We start from the raw sequence: 16,719 nt of genomic DNA on the forward strand, positions 1-16,719 counted from the left end.
GAAAAATTCCAGAAAACCAAAAAATAATCACCCCGTATATGTTGGCAGTAAACATTCCCTTTCTTTTAGTGAGATGTGTGACTATGTTTCTCTTTCTCATATTGCTGTGATCTTCAAGGCTCGTTTCATAACAGAACTAAGGAAAATGTATTCTTCAGCAAAATATTTAGGCACTATATTTATAGCGATTTTGCTTTTCACTCAATAAAAATAAATCTCATGGTTTTATGAGTCAAAACAACGATCTGATTATTATCTGCAGTGAGAGACTTCTAAATAATTTTGACCACCTGGGGTTCTCTAACGTGCAACTAAATCTAAGTACAGGAGCATTTTTAGCATTTTTGCCCAGTTTGAAATACGCAGCCACAGCCGTGATTGAAACCGCTACCTCGAGCTTGCTTTTTGACACTCGCATGGTGTGTCTCTGCTGACGTAAGGCTGTTTGCGGCCATGTGCTCTTTATCATTCTTACATTTCATACGCATGACTTGCACATCAATGAATACAGTACCTTCAGCTATATTGGTGACGCTGCCGTATTTATTTACCGTGTTTTGTCTTATATATTTCCATGGCCTGACGCAACTAAAGCTTTTTGGTCAGAAACCGCGTCAATAATTTTGAAGGACAACCTGTAAAAATTTTAGTGTACACCATATGTGTCAACTTTGTGTTTGAAGCAAATTTGTTAGCGTAAGCGAAAGCGCGGTAAAAGCAACCAGTTATCTACTGAGCACGAAACTTATTCTGGTATTGCTTTACTGCAAGCGTTGAACCTCCATTTTTAAAGTGAGATGTAAATATTTCAATGCCCGTAGTCGTACGAACTTCGAAAATCAGACATTTTTACACTGTCAACGAGCGCAGAACCGAAATTTCCGCTGTCCGTCGTTAAATAAAAAATTAAATTAAATTATGGGGTTTTACGTGCCAGAACCACGGTCTCATATTAGGCACGCCGTAGTGGGGGACTCCGGAAATTTTGACCACCTGGGGTTCTTTAATGTGCACCTAGAGAGAGAGAGAGAGAGAGAAGAATACAAGAAGGCGGGGATGTTAACCAGTCAATAGTCTGGTTGGCTACCCTACACTGGGGGATGGGAGAAGGGGAAAAGAAAGAAGGGAGAGAGAAGGTGTAGGTACGTGTACGGACAGCACTTCAGTTAAAGTCGCTCGAGCAAACCAGAAGTTCTGAGAAAACACAAAAGTGCCTTCACTGCCTTCTGAGCCGATGATCGGTCGGGACGGTGCTCTAATATTGTCTGTTCACTCAGAGGACGATCATCTAGTTTCCTCAATGTGTCGGACAAATACTGCCTTTGTGCTTGAAATTGAGGACAATGGCACAATAAGTGGTCAATGTTCTCCTCGCATCCGCAAACATCACATGCAGGACTATCAGCCATTCCAATTAGTGCTGAGTAGGCATTGGTGAAGGCCACTCCAAGCCATAACCGACACAGAAGAGACGCTTCACGCCGGTGCACACCGGCTGGAGGTCTGAGTTGAAGTGACGGGTTTAGTCTGTGCAGTCTTGTGCGCCTTGTATGTACGCTATTCCACTCTGCTAAGGAGATCGTGCGTGCCAGAATGCCAAGTTGTCTCGCGGCGTCGGTCCTTGAGAGCGGAATGGGGACGCAGCGGTCTTCTTGGTTTGACGTCCGAGCTGCCTTATCGGCGTCATCATTTCCAATGATACCGCAATGACCTGGTATCCACTGAAAAGAGATATCATGGCCTTTTTCTCTTAAGTGATGGACAAGTTCCGCGATTTCGCACGTGAGCTGATCGTGAGTTCCATGTCGGAGAAATGACTGCACACATTGCAAGGCCGGCCTTGAATAGCAGAAGACTGCCCATTTTCTAGGACTTTCAGCATTTATCACTTGAAGCGCGTCGCGGAGAGCAGCGAGCTCTGCAGCTGTAGACGTAGTGACATGGGAAGTCTTGAACCGCTTGGTTATTCTCATTGCTGGTATAACTACAGCGCCGCCGGAACTGGTTGATGTAGTTGATCCATCAGTGTAGACGAGTGTGCAGTCGCTGTATTTCTCGTACAAGAGAAGTAAAGTTAGTTGCTTGAGCGCTGATGATGGCAAGTCCGACTTTTTCTGAAGTCCTGGGATTGTAAGGTTCACTTGAGTACGGCGCATACACCATGGAGGAATAGAAGGCCTTGCCGCAGGTGCGTAACCTGACCTGAAAGAGGCACGGTGCGCGAAGACAGTCGCACTGAATGTCGTGTGGGGCCTATCTACTGGGAGACTTGCTAGGTGGCGGGTAGGGGTCCGGGCGAAGTGTCTTATGTGCACACGCATTGTTTCAATGCTAATGTGCGTTCTAATAGTGAAATCTTAAGCGACTGCAATAACTTCAGTCGTTGACGCACTCCGCGGTAGACCGAGACATATCTTGAGTGCTTGGGCTTGGATGCTTTGGATTATGTTCAGGTTAGTTCTGCAGGTGCTGGACATGACCGGTAGGCTGTACCGCAGGAATCCAATAAAGAGGACCCTGTACAGTTGCAGCATAGAGTGTATTGGCACTCCCCAGGTCTTTCCTGCGAGGAACTTAAACATATGGCAAATTCCTGTCAGGCGTTTTTTCACATAATTCACATGAGGGGTCCAGGAGAGATTTTTGTCAAGGACCACCCCCAAAAATCTGTGACTCGCGCTGTACGAGATCATGTGTCTGTCGACGGATATCACGTATGGAGACATTGAATTCCTGGTAAATGCCACCGCTGCGCACTTTTCGTATGATATACGAAGTCCTTGTTCTCGAAGGTAGGATGATGTTAAAGTAGCTGACTTTTGAAGCCGCGCGCGAAGCTGCAGTCGCGTCACAGCCGACGTCCAAATGCAAATGTCGTCGGCATAGATGGAGAGCCTAACGGTGCCTGGCAGGATGTCGGTGAGTCCAATGAGTGTTAGACTGAAGAGCGTTGGGCTGAGTACTCCGCCCTGAGGCACCCCACGGTTACTGTAATGTTGGGAGGTCGGGCCATCCTCGGTAAGTACGAAAAAGGATCTCTTATGTAGATAGCTACTTATCCAAAAATATACGTTGCCGCCAAGTCCTACTGCCTCTAATGTGCACCTAAATCCAAGTACACGAAATGTGGCTGCCGTGGCCGGGATTCGATCCCGCGACCTCATGCGTAGCAGCGCAACACCATAGCCACTAAGGAACCATGGCGGGGCTGTCCGTGACAGCGCGCCTTTACGTGGCGCAGCCGGACGTGTCACCACCCTGTACGGAGAAGCGCGGCATCGAAGCTCTTATGGCCTGGACTGTGGCCTCCGAGATTGCGCATTTGCGATCTTGGAGGTCACGCCTACATCTAGTACAAATGTCGCAATATACACAAGAAAGCGGACGGCAGGACATCCGGCTGCGGTAGCTCAATGGTAGAGCGTCGCACTCGTAATACGGAAGATGTCAGTTGGGCTCCCGCCGACGGCAAGTTGTATTTTCTTCCACTATCATTTCCACGTTTCCTCGCAAACTAAAGGAACAGTCAATTTCCCCTATGCTTTTCCTGGGTTCATTGTCTATTGGCCCAATGTGGCTTTAACGAACAAACAATCGAGCTCCTCGGTTCCCATGTTTATTCTCGCTCTAAGCAACAAAGTTCGATACCGAATTTCTGTCCACCCTGCCTACGCTGGACAGTGGACGTACGCGACAGCGCTATTACCAGACATCACCGTCCTCGAAATAAACAAAACCATAGATGGCCGAATTCCCGGAAGGTTCCCAGACCTAGACGGCATAACGGCGGTAGTATATAAAGCTTCTAAACGTCACGTTGCTGATATGTGATATTGTAGCTAATATGTTCTGAATTCCTTACCAGGAGCTTTTTACCACCAATCTTTTTCCGTGTGCACGCAGTATTGATTCTGACAGGAAATAACCTACTAAAGGTTAGAAAAGTTTCGGACGACGCTATAGCAAATGTGGAATATACAAATGTGAAAGTTTTATCTGCTATATAGGATGCAGATTGTTATATCGGACGCCGTTGGGCCGCACCAGACATACACGACATTAAGGTCAGAGCCAAGACACAAGCTGTCAGTGCTCGCTCGTTCAACGATTTGTAACATGACTGTGACAATTGCAACGAACTAGGCGAGATAATCCGCTCTGACGTTTAGAAAGGGGCTTGCGTCTCTATACACATTTTCCCGAGACAAACGGTATCGCGATTCCTTTTCCTCAGAGGCCAGCCTCATTCGTTGCTATATACGGACATATTTCCAGATACGGTTTTCGTCAGCTCCCAACGTCCGACGTCTAACACGCGTGTCTGAAGACTCTTCGCGATACGGTGTCAGTCAGCGCGAAACTCTTTTTTCTTAGTTCCTCACAGCCAGACCTCTGCAGCCTCACATGTAAACGACTCTCGAAAGACTCGACACAGCACACGCTTCTGGAACCATCGTATATAGATCTACGTGCTGTGGAGGTCAGGGAGGTGAAGTATTAGATACGAAGATGTTGGTACGCAGCCGTTAGGGGTCAAAACGTTCTTAATTTACGCACAGACACGTTACCCGTGAAAATAAAAACTCAGTGCCCTTCCACTCTGTGAAGAAAGATGACCAGTGAAGCTGTGTATGTGGGCCCCTTAATGGCTAACTGCACCTCCGCCGCGGGTCGGCCCGGCATTGCACTAGCTCCGGGATCGGCCCACGTATGGGGAGTTTTGTGTATACACACGGACACGATCCTGAAGGAACTAGCCCTTAACAGCTTTGCTGTAAAAGCTCAATGATAAGAAATCAATGGAATTTAGGGAAATGCATCTTTCCATATCACACCGACCCCGATTTGTATTTTGATTTGGAGTTAAGACGTGCAATATAACTCGGGCATGAGTTCAATCCCCGGTGATGGGTGAGGTTCTATTTTTTTCTTCGCCGTATAGGGTGAGTGTAAAGTGTAAAATGAGGAGGTGGCGTCTAACGGCGACGACGAATGTGTAACGGAGAGGATGGACGGGCACACCAAATCCAGTTGCAAGCGTTTGGTTGCGTTCGCAGTAAAAGTCTCCATAATTTCCCTTTGCGTGATTCATAGTTTACATTTCGCCGTAAATAGTTCCATTTGCATACCAGTGTAATCAAGAGCGGCCGCCTATAGCTATAGGAAGAACTTCCGTTTACCCCTTAAACAATTGACAGTGACCAATGTTGAACGTTCACGAGTGTATCCCTAACGTGCCTGCCTTCCGACGAGCCACGTTGAAAACCACTGTACAACGGTGCCGCCGTTATTGAAATGACAGCAGGCCAATTTGGGTTTACAATAAAGTGATGTCTCGGTTGATATGCCTGCAGGCAAGGCATGGACCAAAAGCTCCGGGGTAGGTATAGTAGGCTGAAACTAAAAACCATATTTTTTTTTCGATTTTGTTCTGCAGTGAAAAAAATTGCTATTTTCCGGTTGCATTCTTGGTCGCGCAAAAGTAACGTTTTTCCACCTTTATTTCGCCTACGGCTTTTGGATCAGTTTTGGTCCTGCATTCTGCTTCTCTGCACTGCACTGAAACATGCTGTGACACTGTAAACAGGTAGCAGACCAGCTAATAACTCTGCTTCTTCGTACAGGGGGCTCACGTATGGAGTTTAGCGCGTCTGGTCGATATGCATGCAGAGCGTTAGCAGAAAATCCCAGGGGAGGTCGCGTTCATGAGTGCTGCCCCACTTAAGAAAGTAAAAAAAAAAAAAAAAAAAACGAAACCATTGAGCAATGTTGCCATGTTTAGTTGCAGGCGCAACTTGTTTCCTTTTAATTTTCTTTTTCACATTCTTGTCTATGCTGACCTTAGCTCATTGCATGGGCCTTGCAAGCTGATGGACTTGTATTTGGAGGAATGCGAGAAAGATTGTACAGGAATGAAATGAACTACAAACAAGTGATGACGAACTTTCGCTCCGTTGTGACATCATTCCTGTCAATTATTAAGGTGCACGGTCCCGTGTCCCATGGCTTGCTGAGCTGGCTGTTAATGCTCGTTGCGTTTAAGTTTGCTGGGTTCTCTCGAGAAAAATCACGCAGGAAACGTGTACACCTCTGTGCGTATGTGTATTCGTGCATATTGACGGTTGCATAGCGACTCAAGCCCAACAACTTCGCCTCGTGCGTGGTTTCGCGCCTATCTTCATTTTTTTCTCGCCAGATATTAGCGCCAGCCGACAAATGAGCGGCAGGGGGAGGGTTGAGGCGCCTCGCGGCCGCCGCCGCTAAACGATTCGGCGGCTAATGCTGCAAGATCCGCCGCTAAAAGGGCGAGCCGGAATGACAACCCATACCCAAAGACGGCGCGGCGCGCAAATATCGAACGCCACGCGACGACCGAAGGGTGCATGCGACCTCCGAAAAAGAAGCGCGCAAAAGCAAAAAAAAGAAAAAGAAGAGAGAGAGAGAGAGAGAGTAAATAAAGAATAGGATAGAATGAAGTAGGAGGATTAGGGGGAAGAATAAGCGAGCGGGCTGCATTTGGCGTGACCCATGGCCGGTCAGTAACTCGACGAGCGATCTGGCGAGAAAGGAAAGGGCGCGGGTGGGGACGATGTCGTCATTGATCCCCTGGTGCTCCCCATGCACATCGTAATACCCCCTGGAAATGAGATCCATTCGCGTGCCCGCTCTGACGTCAAGAGCCGGCGCGACTGTGCCGCCGCCAGTCGCGACGGGCTCATTGTGCGTGCAAGTGAGCGTCGCCACACAAGGACAGCCATACACGCCGAGCAGCTCCGCGCTCTATACGCAAGCCGTTCGATTGCACGCACGCTGCGGCGGCAGCCCGATGCCGTACGGGTGCGCGGCCGGCTGGTCGGCGGCTTTGCTTAGAATGGATGTCGGGGTTCAGAAAAGAAGGAAGAAGCACAAAAGCATGGGAAAATATTGGTCACTAGTATGTCATCTATACTGAGTCACTGCGTGCGTTGCCGACGGCGAAGGAAAAAAGCATTGCGCTGTCTCTGTGAAGGTTTCGAACGCTCAAGATGTTCGGACGGGAGAAAAGAAAATGCGCGGGAGGGAAAGTGGACCGCTTCAATCAACGGAAATGGAATATATTCTGCTGTACTGTAAAGTGAGTCCTCGTCTGTGTATAGAGGGACGTCTGGCTGCCCACTCATGAAATAGGGTCGTCGGAGTACAGCATGGACATGAGTTGTAATATTACCGATATTTCTGCTTATCATCGTCGTCCTTGCCGCACTGCAGACGCGGCAGCATTCTAGAACAGGTTGCGAAGTGGTGAAAGTTTCACATAAATTACCATTATAAGAGACACATTCTCCGCTCTCGAACCTTCGCATTTTATTTTCTTTAGCCACCAAGTTTCCTTTTTCTTTTGTTTATTGGTGCAACGCAAGCTAAGATATAGATATGCGTTTTTTGGGTATAAGCGCAGTGAAATGGTCTCTGGTACAGGACTTTCCGAGAAATCCGAACGAATGAAGGGGAAAAGAAATGTTTCGCGTCAATGATCGCACTGCTTGCAGGACACTGACAGCATCGATTATTCGACTGACGCGTGCCACCGTTTTGCGCTCGACTGGACTGCAGCACCAGATGGTTCCTCGCATCGCGGGTCGGCCGCCGCGTTATCAGGCGATCAACGCAGGCATGGCACCGACGTCGCGATCGAAGCCATGTGTCATAATGAGGCACGCTCCAATATGTCATCGCCGTTGCACAGCGTGCATTTGTCGAAACGTTCCTGGTGCTACGATGAAAGGCAGATTGTCAGAAATAATTTTCATGCTGGGCGCTGTGATTTCTTACCGAGAGCTTTCATTTTCGCCGCAACATTCTGTACTTTTTCAAACATTAAAGACGCTACAGAAAGGACAGACACCAAAATGCACAATTTTTCTTTCTCTTTTATACATGGCAGTTTTAAGAATGCGATCGATGCTCGCAGGTTCGCGAAACAGAGTCTATTTGAAGCCAGATTTAAGGATGACAAGAAAAGGCCATGGGTCTTACCGTCGTACCTCCGACACGCACATAAAAGCGCACATCCATTGGTGTGCTGTACTTAAAGCAAAAGCGCGCACGCACACGCAGAGAGAGAGAGAGAGAGAGAGAGAGAGAGAGAGAGAGAGCAGAAAGACAATTAGGGGGGGGGGGAGCATTTAATGGATAGCCAATACTAACATATAACGTTAAAACCTTGCAGCCTTTTTTTGACGCCACAATTAAGATTAAGCATGTGAAGAGCTACGCGGGAACGTTCATGAAATGTCTAGGGCACCACGGAACGTAATGACGGGGCACAATTTTGTACATGAATATTGTCCTTAAACACGGCCGGCATTCCATTAAAAGATTTCTTTCTCTTGGTTCTAATATTTTGTTATCATCAGCCACTGACGGCCGAACGATCTCGCCGATAAAATACACGCAGAGAGCCGGTCGGACCACTGACCAACGCTAAAAGGAAATTGGAATAGAATCGTTACCTTATAGCCGGCCATTTTCACGTTTCGTCAGTGGTCCGAGCGGCTCTCCGCGTATATTTTAACGGCCAGATGGTTCGGCCGCTAGCTGCTGATGAAAACAACGGAATCGAACCGAGCGAAATGAATCCTATCGTCATACCGGCCCAGATTTTGTTTGTACACTTACGGATGACTTAATAATGTAGAACCTGTCATCAGCAGCATTGACGATTATATTAAAGGGGCTCTGAACCACTTTTTATCAAGTCGAGAAATGCGTTTGAAGTTGAAATAACATATTTCACAAGTACCTTGCCGCAAAATATACTTCAATGCGTTCAGCAGAAGCGGAGTTATTGGCAATCAAACGTACCGTATACGCGGTGCTTCCGCTCCTTCTTCATGGCTTGCACTGCGAAGGTTAGGGCGGAGCGGGGCGTGCCCGCAACGCTCTGCGCGCTGAACGTCACCGGGCCGTGCAGTTATAATTTGCTTTTGACTGTTCACGTAGACGCCACTATTTCTGATTTTGGCGCCCACGACGGCTGAAATGCAAGCCAGGCGCGGCCGCCTGTCCTCATCGAGCCGCAGTGCGCTCCGCCAGCGGACTCATCGTGGCACCCTGCGGCCGCCGCGGTATCTACGCTACGTAGCAGGCCGAAGCCACATGCAACTGTAGTGCGTATGCGCAGCGTTTGCTTTATTGTGCACGACAGGGCTTGAGTGCGCAATCGCACTCAAGTTCTAAACATCACTGCTTATGAAAACAGCGAGTGTTTCTCTGCCAATGAAATCTTGGTGGCTTTTTAAGTGCAGATGCTTCGCGCTGGTCAGGACTTCCAAACCTGCAGCGTGTCGCTAGGGTGTTAGATGCAATGTCATCTGGTCCTCGCTCCTGACAATTGATCGCGTTAACGTTTTGCCAATATTGCATAAAAAAAAAAGAACTAACGTACAATGTGCTGGCTGACTTACCGATCGACACTGCCATCAATTACAGGATGACCCTCGCTGCGGCGAAATGCCCTCGCTCAAAGTGCCACTAAATTTGCTCGTCTAACTCTAATGTGATTCATTAATCATCATCAACCTGGCTACGCCCACTGCAGGGCAAAAGCCTCTCCCATACTTCTCCAACTACCCTGGTCATGTGCTAATTGTGGCCATTTGTTCCCTGCAAACTTCTTAAACTCATCCGCCCACCTAACTTTCTGCCACCCCCTGCTACGCTTCCCTTCTCTTTGAATCCAGCCCGTAACTCTTAATGACCATCGGTTATCTTCCCTCCTCATTACATTCCCTGCCCATGCCCATTTCTCTTTCTTGATTTCAACCAAGATGTCACAAACTCGCGTTTTTTTCCTCACCCAATCTGCTCTCTTCTTATCCCCCCCCCCCCCCCCCCCCCCCAAAGTTACAGCCATCATTCTTCTTTCCATAGCTCGCTGTGTCGTCTTCAATTTAAGTAGAACCCTTTTCGTAAGCCTCCAGGTTTCTGCCCCGTAGGTGAGTACTGGTAAGACACAGCTGTTATACACGTTTCTCTTGAGGGATAATGGCAACCTGCTGTTCATGATCGGAGAATGCCTGCCAAACGCTACCCCAGCCCATTCTTATTCTTCTGATTATTTCAGTCTCACGATCGGGATCCGCGGTCACTATCGGCCCTAAGTAGATGTATTCCCTTACCACTTCCAGTGCCTCGCTACCTATCGTAAACTGGTGTTCTCTTCCGAGACTGTTAAACATTACTTTAGTTTTCTGCAGATTGATTTTTAGACCCACCCTTCTGGCTTTGCCTGTCCAGGTCCGTGAGCATGCATTGCAATTGGTCCCCTGAGTTACTAAGCAAGGCAATATCATCAGCGAATCGCAAGTTACTAAGGTATTCTTCATTAACTCTTATCCCCAATTCTTCCCAATCCAGGTCTCTGAATACCTCCTGTAAACCCGCTGTGAATAGCATTGGAGAGATCGTATCTTCCTGCCTGACGCCCTTCTTTATTGGGATTTTGTTGCTTTCTTTATGGAGGACTACGGTGGCTGTGGAGTCGCTATAGATATCTTTAGTATTTTTACATACGACTCGTCTACACCCTGATTCTGTAATGCCTGCATGACTGCTGAGGTTTCGACTGAATCAAACGCTTTCTCGTAATCAATGAAATCTATATATAAGGGTTGGTTATATTCCGCACATTTCTCTATCACCTGATTGATAGTGTGAATATGGTCTATTGTTGAGTAGCCTTTGCGGAATCCTGCCTGGTCCTTTGGTTGACGGAAGTCTAAGGTGTTCCTGATTCTGTTTGCGATTACCTTAGTAAATATCTTGTAGGCAACGGGCAGTAAGCTGATCGGTATATAATTTTTGAAGCCTTTGGTGTCCCCTTTCTTATGGATTAAGATTATGTTGGCGATCTTCCAAGATTCCGGTACGCTTGAGGTCATGAGGCATTGCGTATACAGGGTGGCCAGTTTTTCTAGAACAATCTGCCCACCATCCTTCAACAAATCTGCTGTTACCTGATTCTCCACAGCTGTGTTCCCCCTTTGCATAGTTCCCAAGGCTTTCTTTACTTCTTCTGGCGTTACTTGTGGGATGTCAAATTCCTCTAGACTATTCCCTCTTCCATTATCATCGTGGGTGCCACTGGTACTGTATAAATCTCTATAGATCTCCTCAGCCATTTCAACTATCTTATCCATTTTAGTAATGATATTGCCGGCTTTGTCTCTTAACGCATACATCTGATTCTTGCCTATTCCTAGTTTATTCTTCACAGATTTTAGGCTTCCTCCATTCCTGAGAGCATGCTCAATTCTATCCGTATTATACTTCCTTATGTCAGCTATCTTGCACTTGTTGATTAATTTGGAAAGTTCTGCTAGTTCTATTCTAGCTGTAAGGTTAGAGGCTTTCATGCATTGGCGTTTCTTAATCAGATCTTTCGTCTCCTGCGATAGCTTACGGGTATCCTGTCTAACGAAGTTACCACCGACTTCTATTGCACACTCCTTAATGATACCCATAAGATTGTCGTTCATTGCTTCAACACTAAGGTCGTCTTCCTGAGTTAAAGCCGAATACCTGTTCTGTAGCTTGATCCGGAATTCCTCTATTTTCCCTCTGACCGCTAACTCATTGATCGGCTTCTTATGTACCAGTTTCTTTCCTTCCCTCCTCAAGTCTAGGCTAATTCGAGTTCTTATCATCTAAGGTCACTGAAGTGCACCTTGCCGAGCACGTCTACATCTTGTATGATGCCAGAGTTAGCGCAGAGTATAAAGTCTATTTCATTTCTGGTCTCGCCATTCGGGCTCCTCCACATCCACTTTCGGTTATCCGGCTTGCGGAAGAAGATGTTCATTATCCGCAAATTATTCCGTTCTGCAAACTCTACTAATCTCCAGTATGAATCTCATGATAAATTCAATGAGTTCTGTATTTTAAACGCTAATTTGCTATAAAAATATGGAACAAATAACATATGTCGAACTTTTAAAAACAGTGTATTGAAAACGCCTTCCCAGCGAGATGCGCGCCATAGTAGAAGAAATAAAAGAAGCCCGTGTACTGCTCATTTGTTACCGTACCGTTCGCGGGACTGCACAGCGCCAGACTTTTCTTCAGTGATGTAAAACTCCACTTTCTGAAGACGTTGGCAAGACGCCATCTTCGCTATACGGCATCAGGCTCCATACAGACGGCGAAGCTCGCTAGTAGCGATATTGAATATCGCTCTATACATTATATTTTTATTTTTGCTTCTCCCTGATTTCATCAGTATGGAAGACACAAAAGCTTTTTTTTTCAAATAGTGTCTCGATACATCTATGGTCTGAGTCAAGGTTCCTTGGCTTTAAAGAAAGACAAGAAGCCAGATGCGGTGTTATCATCGACAGCCGGTCCGCGGCTACGCGGAGAGGGGCGAAAAATCATGCGCGTGCCCGATCGGTGGCCAATCCTCGTGAGTGGGATAGGCCACGCAAGATGGGAAGAAGGAGCGCAGGCAATGTGACGAGGAAAAGGAGGAGAGACACCCATGTAGCCGGGTACACACCAGGCACGCGCCCATCCGCTGCCACATCCCAACCGAACATGAGAATAAATGTACCGGCGGCCCACCCTGCGTATATCCGAAGCTCGGTTGCTTCTACGTATGAAACAGTGCCGAGGACAACGAAGAGTAATGAGAGGACTGCGCACGTGAAGGCAAGAAATGCAGGGAAAGAAGAAGGGGGTGGGCAGTGCGCGGCACATGCCGCATCCTTTCGTTCAATTCTTGTTATCTGCTTTTGTTTCAGACAGTTGTTTATCAAGCTGCGCTTATTTTGATAGTATTCCGATTTCGGCGAATGACCTTTACTCCTAACCTCATTATTTATGTACTTCGTTCCTCGAAATGCCCCCACAGTTTTTATTTTATTTCAGAAACGTTAAGGTTCGATCGATTCCATTGGTTGACGGCTCCAGCAACTAAACGCGATCTACGGGTGGTCTCTTTGGTCGCAACTATGATGTCTGCTTTAGGTGTATATGGTCACGCACATATTCTCCACCTGTCTTTAGGTTGTAGGTCTCCCTTATGACTTCGATTTCAAGGAAGCATCAAGTATTATTAGCCTTGGCTGTTGACCGAAAACTCGCTCTGTCCTCGCTGTACGTTTTAAGCAAAAGTCCGTCCATTGATGAGCATATAGCGCCTCGCATTTCTTGCTTTTGCTGCGAGGGCATTGCTGCAGGAGGAATCGTTTCTAGTGACGTACTGCAATGCAAGGATTAGATTCCGATTCAGTTTCAACCAATTAGTTTTGCCGTTCGTGACTGGACTTAGAGGTGGTCTACCGCTATTGCCACCACAAATGACTAGTCGGCGAACACATCCAAGGTTAGTTCTAGTAGTAAAAATATCAGTGCTGTTCCACTTTATGAAGGTGGATGACCAGCGAAGCTGTGTATGTGGGCCTCTTAATGGCGAACTGTCCATTGCCGTGCGTCAAATGCCGTATGCACATAAATGGAAGGCGAGGCGCGGCTAGTCGGTGCTCCACGATGTTGAGCCTCGGAAGATGATGAGCTACCGCGGGGTATACATACCCAGCTATTGTTGCAAAACGTGGCACGACACCTTTTACTCACGACTCCCGGCACATAGAAAAGACACGCACCTCACCGCAATACGAGGGCACACTCTCCTTCAACGTAGCCAAGGCGATCGTGCGTTCGTCCACGTCCCGCAATGCAGTAATGGTTGCGAGGTCACTCGAAAACCACAAGCGGTCACACACAACACAGGTCACAGAAAATTGGTTCCACACAAACTCCTTCTGAAACCTGGCCATTGCATCGGTGAAACGTTCCAAGTTTGCGGGAGGGGGCCCACATGGGTGGTTAGCATTTCTTTCCGCCTCGCAGTCCTGGCGGGCAGCACGGTTACGGGACCGCCTTCAGGAGAGAGCGGAAGGAAACGGAAGGAGATACGCAAGCGCTTGGAACGTCGACAAAGAGAAGGCGGCGCGAACGTAGACACGGCCGACGCGGGTCAAAGTGTAGTATCTGTTCTTATCAGCTTAATGTCAGATGCGGGCTGTGTTTGGACCCAAGATAATAAACCTATTTTTGCAAGTTGGCGGAGTGCTTAAAGCCTACTTTACCTCCGACGCGGGTCGGCCCGGTATTGCACTATCTTCGGGATCAGCCCACTGGGTAGAAATTCTCGATCTACACGGCTCGATAGATGCACGCAGTTTTTTCCAGAACCTAGCCATATACAGCTTCCCTGTAAAAAGAAAAAAAAATGCAGCCACTCCACTCTATGAATTTGGGCCACCAGCAGATCTGTAAAATAGACAAAGCACACTACTGAGTGTAAAAGCTTTACTTATTTTGGGGTTTTTCCCTTCCGCGTCTGTAGAATTCTCTGTGAACACACACAATCGCTGCTAATAGCTGCTCAACTTGTCGAGGTGTCCAAATTGAAACGTGCCAAGCGTCTCTAGACGCTTGCTTGTCCGCAAGAAACTCATAAGGGCATTCTGTGCCGCTTGTCGATACATGCGTTGTTACGATCGACCAGAGGGGTTAGTGACTTTCTAGCCTCTCCTGCACCACTGCGACGAGTCGCTTCGTGAAGTTAACCTACCTCTTGGACAGGCCTGCGGCGACAGTAAGGCGAGACATGCTTGGCAGATCGAGTATTGTTTGTTGGTTCACTGTCGCCGTCACGGACCAATGCGAGCAAGAAACTCGTGGAAAAGGGCGTTCTACGGCGTTTCCTCACGGACTCCGGTAATCACCGCGGTCGTTTGGCAGACGTTCCAGCTAATTGCTGGGTGATCCCAGGAACCAAGACGTGCCAGTCTGAGTCAAGCGTGACAATCCCTCTCTACGAAGCTCCCCTCCTTTCTGTGCGTTCAGTGAACAAAGGTGCGGGAGCGACTGTGTGAACCCTCGCCCTCAACACGGGCCCTTCGACGACTTTGGACGCTCTGATTGGACGAAGGTGGGAGGGCAGATTGTTCTGGCCCAGGGATTTATGGAGGACAGCGGGGATTTAAGCGGACTTTTTTGGCTCCTCAGGGTGCTTCAATTCAGTCATGCTAGACTGTTGAGACATAACGTTCTCCACTCCTATGTAGATATTGTAAATAAACTCAGTACTCCTCGTTCTTCATGAGAACATGTTTCTCCCTTCAACAACGTCCTTAGCGTGGATGAGTCAGACGACGACATGGGCCGGCTACCCCTTTTGACATGCCCGACCCCGACTCTTACAGCGTCCGTGGCGTAATGGTTTCCATGTCGGGCTTCTGTGCTAGAGGTCCTATGTTCGAATCCTGCCGGTGGATGATTTTAATAAGGCATATTTAATTATTTGTTATACAGTACTTTGTTGAAAATACAAAATCGAAGAGACGTTTAAAGCCAGAAGGACGAAGTTTAGGCAAATACATGTACTTCCAATGTTGGCTGAACCACCCCGATTGCAGCTCCCGTAGACACTAGCGTCAGAGTTCTCTCTTGTAATTATTGTATGAAACTATGTATTGGGTGGCTTCTTAGCTTTCCTATTGCTACGCCAGATGTGAGCACGTGCCTTACTGGTTTGCTTTGCCTTCCTCATAGAGGTCGCGGGATCTTTGTGGCACGGACATTGAAAAGTGTATGGGAGGGTAAACATACAGCTCCGCTGTAAAACATAAATACCTCAGAAAGAGAATGGGAAAACGGCGCCGCGGTAGCATTCAACTGGTAAGTGCATCGCACGTGCAATGCGTAGACGTGGGATCGTCCCCCAGCTGTGGCCAGTTGTTCCTTCATTCATTTCCATTAATTTATCATGGCTTTAATTCAATTAGCAAGTACAAGAATTTCTCCCTTGTTGTCCTTGGTGTCTTTGTTTTTATGGCTTCTTATGATGTGATTAATAGCAATCGGGCTCCTCCGTTCCCTTTTTTCTCGCTCATTACATAACGAGGGTCGCGAATCCGGCAACATTTATGCTTTCAGGTAGCATGTGTGGGCTTATTGACCAGTTGCCTTCATCCAAAAGAATCACGTACTTGTGACGCCTACGGCAGAAAGGATGTTCCATATCCGCCGCCAAGGTTTGTGAGTGGGGTCACTGGCTAGCACTCCCAGGGTTAGTTCTAGCAGTAAAAAAAAAAAAAAATACATAAATACCCCAGAAGTGGATAGAAAAACGGTGCTGCGATAGCTCGATTGGTAAGATCATTGCACGCGTAATACGAAGACGTGGGATCGTTCCCCACCTGCGGTCATTTGTTTTTTCATCCATTTTCATTTGTATTAGGTAATTTACGATTTCTTTAATTCAATTAGTAAGTACAAGTAATTTCCCCAATGTTGTCTTTGGTGTCTTTGTTTGTTGGCTTCTTATGATATGAAACGGCGCATAGAATGATAAGAATTGCATAAAATGGGGCCGAAAGAAGAAACCCGTTGCTAGAGTTCATTACCGCACTGGCTCACGCTCGGAAAAACGCGTCTTTATCTCCGTCGCTTTCCCTTCATCATTGTTGCTCGTCTAACAGTTTCCGGTAGCGTTCCTTATACTTTTACTCGAGGAACAATTCGCACAGCCATCAGTTTTTGGTCTTGCTTTAAACGTTTGTTTTAAGTCAATGCCGAATACATCTTGTGTGCCTATAGTATACACCGCGGCGTGTGCTATAAGAAAGTTTTCACTGTAGCTGCTGGTATAATTTTCTTTTATTTAGACTT

The 16,719-nt window shown here is 47.3% G+C and overlaps 1 protein-coding gene and 1 pseudogene across 2 annotated transcripts in view; both read left to right on the forward strand.

Moving 5' to 3' along the window:
- LOC126547899 (follistatin-related protein 5-like) overlaps positions 1-16,719 on the forward strand; it is a 515,627-nt gene that overhangs the window by 9,740 nt on the left and 489,168 nt on the right. The gene's annotated exons all lie outside the window — the stretch shown is intronic.
- Positions 14,002-14,183, forward strand: LOC126548667 (U2 spliceosomal RNA; annotated as a pseudogene).

The sequence above is a fragment of the Dermacentor andersoni genome, chromosome 1, assembly GCF_023375885.2.
Source record: "Dermacentor andersoni chromosome 1, qqDerAnde1_hic_scaffold, whole genome shotgun sequence".
NCBI classification, from domain to species: Eukaryota; Metazoa; Arthropoda; class Arachnida; order Ixodida; family Ixodidae; genus Dermacentor; species Dermacentor andersoni.